Source organism: Lactuca virosa, chromosome 4, assembly GCF_052849685.1.
Source record: "Lactuca virosa cultivar CGN04683 chromosome 4, Lactuca_virosa_CGN04683_v6, whole genome shotgun sequence".
In the NCBI taxonomy this organism is placed as follows: Eukaryota; Viridiplantae; Streptophyta; class Magnoliopsida; order Asterales; family Asteraceae; genus Lactuca; species Lactuca virosa.
Window position 1 is genome coordinate 196,649,373 of NC_136429.1, and position 7,413 is coordinate 196,656,785.

Here is a 7,413-nt window from a genome sequence, read left to right on the forward strand (position 1 = left end):
CTCAAAATTCCTAGTTCACATAAACTAATTCTCTAAAATTTTTGAAGTAACTTAATATCTTAGAATACTAGGGTTTATCACTACCCAATACCCCACTTAAGTATTTCCTATGGTTTGTATCCATATATTTACAATGATTCAGTTCATATATTGAACTTCCAATAGTTTAAGTCTAAATACCAATCCGTGGTATTTAGTTCACTTAAACCACTGCTCTGATACCATGATTGAAAGAACCCCTTTCTATACTTTCATATTTCTGAAAGACCCAAACTTTCATACTTGAAAATATAGTTATTCCAAAATATGCTACATGCATATTTATAAAATAATATTTTTACATTGATAAAGTCATTACAAAAGATTGGATACAAACCGACTATGTTTTAAGATTTTACATAACTACCCAGGATATTGTAAATCTATACAAACCTAAACCAAAATACAAAAATAATATTACAACTATTCTAAGTCTTCCAACTATACTGGGTGCTTATTGCCTGCATTATGTTAAAACATTGGGAGGGGTAAGCGATAACGCTTAGTGAGTTCAATAATAGATACAATATAACGTTATGCCATATATATATATATATATATATATATATATATATATATATATATATATATATATATATATATATATATATATATATACCAATATGGCAGAAGCAAATAGGAGCAAGGAAAAACAAAGGCATAATGTGATAAGCTTTCCCTAACAATCATTGATTTGATTCAAAGATATACAATCATTGAGACATAACAATTTCCATACTTGATATACATCAATAACGCTTTGGCCCAAATGACACAGAAGACATACAACTTCGGATTAACCTTTTGGTAGATTTCAGGTTTTCACGCCCTGTCTAACCCTTTTTGCCAATACCATAGAATATAAATCATTCTCTTACGGAGACATGTTCTACATGGCCAGAGGCTACATACCAGTACCAATATGAATCTAAGTCCTTTCACTGATCACATGGTCAAAGGTATTACTTTGCCATTAAACGTAGCGAATAAAAATTAACACCGGAAAATACTCAGGAATATCATTCTACCGAAGCCAAAGTGATGCCTATGACATACACTTCATGGTCAACGGTTCATACCAATACCCAAGTGATGCCTATGTCATACACTTCAAGTCAGAGGTACAGCCTTGCTATAAAAATAGCGGAAACAACAACTCGAGATGATAACATGGAAAAGCACATAGCACATATAACACATAACATACAATTGTTCCTATATATTAAACTCACCTTGAAATAACCGGGGGTCAAAATAATAATTTGGGCAGCACTTCGGCTCTAAATATGACTTTCTTCGTTGAAAACCGGGAGTTTTCTTGAAAACCGGGCTCTGCGAAGGTAGAGCTTTGAAACCGAAAAGATAAATTTTTTGGGCTTCTCGGGAATCTCGGGGAGTGTTTCGGGCTTTGGAATAAGTACCGGGGCTTCGGGGGATGTCGGGATAGTAAAAATATTGAAAAATGGTGAAAAAGTGCCAAAATTCTAAAAATACCCGGGAGGGTTCGCATGGCTGCTATTTATAGGGGAGGAGGACCGAAGGCTCGGATCCGAGGCTGGGAAGCGAGAGGCTCGTATGCGAGGCTCGGACCAGCTGTCAGCAGGGCAAGGCTCGGTTCGGACAGATGCTCGCTTTGGATTGGGCCTCCTCCTCAGTCGAATCAGGAGGCTACACACGGGTCGGATCACGTGGGTGCATGCGAGGATCACGTGGCTTCTTCGGACACCTGTGCGACACGCGTCGCTTCTCAGACATGCCACGCAACAGCTTCGGACACGTGGCCACCTCCGAGCGAGGGTGACGTGGCAATCACTATTCATGCGAAATTTCTCGGAAAATGTGCCTAATATTGTAAAATCCATAACTTTCTCATACGGGCTCCGTTTTTGACGTTCTTTATATGCACACGTAGAGAAAATTATGCTCTACTACTTTAGTTTAGACTTCGTCGGAAAATTTTGACTTTATTTTTATATTATTATTTTTAACAGACCGGGACTGGTAAATCCGTTAAAAATTCATAACTTCTTCATCCGACGTTCGTTTTCGTCAAACTTTTTACCGTTGTACTACTAATGACGAGACCTTCGATTCTCGTTTAGGTTGTGTCGGCTAAAAATCACTCGATCTAAAATTCGAGTTTTTAGCTGTCTACTGCTAAGCTGAAACTTGTAAAAATCATAACTTCCTCATACGAAGTCAGATTTTGGCGTTCTTTTTATCGAACTTCTCGGTTTAACGAATACTACGACTTTCATTTAGATCACTAAGGCTAAAAAGTAGTTTATCAAAAACTCACTTTTTACGTCATTCGGCACCGTGCCGGTTTTATCGCGGATCTTCGATTGGTCATAACTTCTTCGTTATAACTCGGATTTTGATGAGGTTTTCGCCTACGTGTTTCTAACGAGATTAACTATAACTTTCAATAATAAAATTTTACTTATTCCAAATTTTATATTTTCGAGAAATTTCACTTCGGACACCTGTGCGACACGCGTCGCTTCTCGGACATGCCACGCAGCAGCTTCGGACACGTGGCCAGCTCCGAGCGAGGGTGACGTGGCAATCACTATTCATGCGAAATTTCTCGAAAAATGTGCCCAGTCTTGTAAAATCCATAACTTTCTCATACGGGCTCCGTTTTTGACGTTCTTTATATGCACACGTAGAGAAAATTATGCTCTACTACTTTAGTTTAGACTTCGTCGGAAAATTTTGAATTTATTTTTATATTATTAATTTTAACAGACCGGGACTGGTAAATCCATTAAAAATTCATAACTTCTTCATCCGACGTTCGTTTTCGTCAGACTTTTTACCGTTGTACTACTAATGACGAGACCTTCGATTCTCGTTTAGGTTGTGTCGGCTAAAAATCACTCGATCTAAAATTCGAGTTTTTAGCTATCTACTGCTAAGCTGAAACTTGTAAAAATCATAACTTCCTCATACGAAGTCAGATTTTGGCGTTCTTTTTATCGAACTTCTCGGTTTAACGAATACTACGACTTTCATTTAGATCACTATGGCTAAAAAGTAGTTTATCAAAAACTCACTTTTTACGTCATTCGGCACCGTGCCGGTTTTATCGCGGATCTTCGATTAGTCATAACTTCTTCGTTATAACTCGGATTTCGATGAGGTTTTCGCCTACATGTTTCTAACGAGATTAACTACAACTTTCAATAATAAAATTTTAATTATTCCAAATTTTATATTTTCGCTAAATTTCACTATTTGACTTTTAATAGGAATCTCATAAAACTTCCAATATTTTATGAGTGATTCTAAACATAGTTTTACCTTATTTCTAGTAAAAACTATCTGTTAGAACTCAACACTCAATTTCACATAATTTTATTAACTTTTTAATTTACATAACACGATTTCAAAACGTGTATGTTACACTATTTGATGAACCAAAAAAGGCTATACACTCAGAGGCGAAAGCAGCAGACAACAAAATCGACAATCTGAAAAAGATCATCGATGAAGCTGCAAAAGATATGGAAAAGGAACCTCCTAAACCGACTGGTGGTCAACCCTCAAATGACCCTCCAAACAACAGCTCAACGTTCAAGGGGGAGGGTTCATCTGTACCCAAAACAACCGATTTGCCTTTCGAGGGGGAGAATCCAACTCCAACCCCAACCCATGATAGTCCAATCGATGGGGAGAATCCAACTCCAACCGAGGGGCAGAATCCTGAATCTGACATGGGATACGCTTCGCCATTTGAGGGGGAGAATGAGAATACAAATGACGAAGGTGATCAATCAGAATTTGAAGAAGAGGTAAATGCAGAGTTGGATCCTATCTATGACCCTAATTACCCTCCTCTAACGAAATAGACTAAAGATCATCCCAAAACGCAAATAATTGGTGAATCATCTGAGCGAGTTCTCACACGTTCTCAATTGAAAGCGAAACAAACTGCCTTATTCTCTCATGTTGAATTCTGCATGTTTAATTCATTTGTCTCGAAAATCGAACCGAAGACGGTTAATGTTGCACTTGATCACGCTGATTGGGTACAAGCAATGCAAGATGAACTCCATGAGTTTGAACGTAATCGAGTTTGGAGGCTGATTCCCACTCCAAAGGATGCTTCTGTGGTCGGCTTAAAATGGGTCTTCAGGAATAAGTTGGATAAAGAGGGCAACGTCATTCGCAATAAGGCTCGGCTGGTGGTGAAGGGATATTGCCAAGAAGAAGGGATAGATTATGAGGAGACCTTCGCTCCTGTAGCAAGGTTGGAATCAGTTAGAATCTTTCTGGCATATGCTGCACATAAAAACTTCGAAGTTTTCCAGATGGATGTGAAATGTGCTTTCTTAAATGGAGAACTAGAAGAAACGGTGTATGTTGAGAAACCACCTGGGTTCGTGAACGAGAAATACCCTGATCACTGCTATGTGTTGGATAAATCTGTATATGGTCTGAAGCAAGCACCAAGGGCCTGGTATGAAACGTTAACTCGCTTTCTTAAAATGTCGAAATTCAAGCAAGGTTTGGTTGACCCAACCTTCTTTCGAAAGAAAGAAGGCGAACATCTAATGATAGTTCAGATTTATGTCGATGACATCATCTTCGGCTCCATGAATCCTAGCTTAACGGCTGAATTCAGGAAGTTGATGGAGACTAAGTTTGAAATGAGTGCAATGGGTCCAATTAATTTTTTCCTTGGATTGAATATAAGACAGGGACCAAAAGGCATTTTTATCAACCAGGAGGCCTACACGAAGAACTTGCTGGCGAAGTTTGGTATGACGGGAGATTCGAAGGTGAAGGTTCCTATGGCATTTGGCACAAAGTTAACACCATCTTTGGAAAAACCTGCTGTTGGCGTAACACTCTATCGTCAAATGATAGGGTCTCTTATGTATCTAACAGCTAGTAGACCAGACATTATGTTCTCTGTTTGTTATTGTGCCAGGTTTCAAGCAAATCCAAGAGAACCTCACATGGTGGCAGTGAAAAACATTTTCCGTTATCTGAAGCGAACCTCTTCTCTTGGTCTTTGGTACCCTGCTAGATCCGGATTCTTTGTTCAAGCCTTTTCTGACGCCGATCTTGGAGGATGCGGTCTGGACCAAAAGAGCACAACTGGAGGATGCCAATTCCTTGATGGTAAACTTGTTAGCTGGGAGTCCAAGAAGCAAACTTGTGTGTCTCTTTCAACAGCCGAAGCTGAGTACATAGCTGCAGCATCCTATACCTCACAAGTGATCTGGATACAAAGCCAACTAAGAGACTACGAACTGAGTATGAAGAAAATACATCTCTATTGTGACTCTGAAAGCACGATAAGAATATGTCACAATCCAGTGCAACACTCAAAGACAAAGCATATTGCACTAAGATACCATTTCATCAAGGACCATGTTGAAGATGGAAACGTGGAAGTTCATTTCGTTTGGTCCTTTGATCAACTAGCTGACATCTTCACTAAAGCCTTACGATAAGCAAGCTTCAATAAAATTTTACAAGGTTTGGCAATGATGGAAGCAGAGTCGGTACCGAACCCTCAAACCTCTTTCTAAAAATTAGACAAGCGAAATAGAGCGAACGCTCGGTCTATTTCGGTTCCATATTTTTTTGGGAACCGAAATGAACCGAACGCTCGGTCTATTTCGGCTCCATAATTTTCGGGAACCGAAATGAACCGAACGCTCGGTCTATTTCGGCTCCGGAATTTTAGGGAACCGAAATGATCCGATCGCTCGACTTATTTCGCTTCATTCCTTTAAGGTTTGATTTTGGCTGTATAGTTTGTAAACTCTCTTTTAAATCTTTTTCTTGCTATGTTTTCTCTTTTATCTTCATTCCTAGATTTTTTAACATTAATTTCGTTTATTCTTGTTTCTTTTTCTGTTTTTATTATTTTTCAGAAAACTTCAAAATCCAAAAATATTCTTTCTGTTTTCATTTTTTTCAGAAACTTCAAAAATCCAAAAATATTTTGTTTTTATTATTTTTCAGAAAATTCAAAATTCCAAAAGGTTTCATCTTTTATTTATCTCTTTATTATCTTCTGTTTTTTTTTGTTTTTTGTTTTGTTTGTGTGTGGTTTGTTTGTCTTTGTTTATTCTCTTTACTAGGTACTAAGTACATCGTTGCTACATAAATTGGAGCTAGGGCAGGTACGACCATTTTAATTTGAACTAGTTAAGTGTCCCTAGAAGCATGTTGCTGCATGTAGACCGAAGCCTCTAAGACTATGAGTAAGGCCTTAATGATTCGATCTATACCTATCGTTTCTTCCCAATCAGGCTGCTAAATTCACTCAAGTCATGAGCTACCTTACTCTTCTCAAATGAGTTAAAAGTTTTCTGCTTTGTCACTTTTATATAGCAGGGGTACTTTCGGTTCCTTAACCACCTCCTCTACATTCTCCATCAACTTTCGTTTCACCAAGGTAACCCTTGAGACTCTCAGATATTACCACTGAGGTTTATGGTTACACAAAATCTGTGGTTATGATCTTAGATGCGTACACCACGTGCTAAGTGAGACCCAAAATCCAACACCAATAATGAATTAACGGTGAATATTTATATTCAAGATCTCACTTATTACCTAACGAAATCTCATTTTATTTTTTGAGTGGTCTTTATGAAATTGTCTAACACCAAGGCATTTCTTCCCAAAAAGATCCAGTTTGGTTTTTGTTTTTGAGATTTTTATAACATCATTAGTCACAACAAATTCTATCCAACCTACTTGTTCAACAGACCACATCGGTCTCACAAGTACTTCATCCAACTTTCGGTCTTATGTTCAGTATCGATGTTCGGTTGAAGATAAACCACCCTTTAGACCCATTATTTGAAAATAAGCCTTTCGGTGTTTCTTTACAAACACTCGATCGTATTTTCTCGGGGAACCACACAAGCACTTCAAGTCTCTCTTGACTTTGAAGGAAGAGATTCTTGCCCGGAATCATTTGCTTCATGTCTTATTAAAGACATCACTCACATCCTATACAAATGTTGCTTTATTTCTTTATTTTTGGCACACACCTACATGAAAATTCTTTGTGATTTTCCAAAATTCTGGTTGATGTTCCTTATGGCTCGTTTAAAGTTTTTTTTGGAGCGAAAGTGGTTATTTTGACATATGGAGCGAAAGTGAATTTGAAAAGACGATATGTGGATAAGATTTTGAATCATGTCATCGGATAATCATTCATATTGGGCGCGTGAATTTGAAACGGTTCCTAAACCCACGCTTGATGACGTCTATCTGGGGAAACCAAGCTGTCAAATCGCGCTTTTTCAGGCGACGTTTGAGTGATAGTATCATCATCACGGAGATTCTTTCTCTCTCCTGGCAATGATATATAAAGGGTTTCTCGCACCTATTGTACCT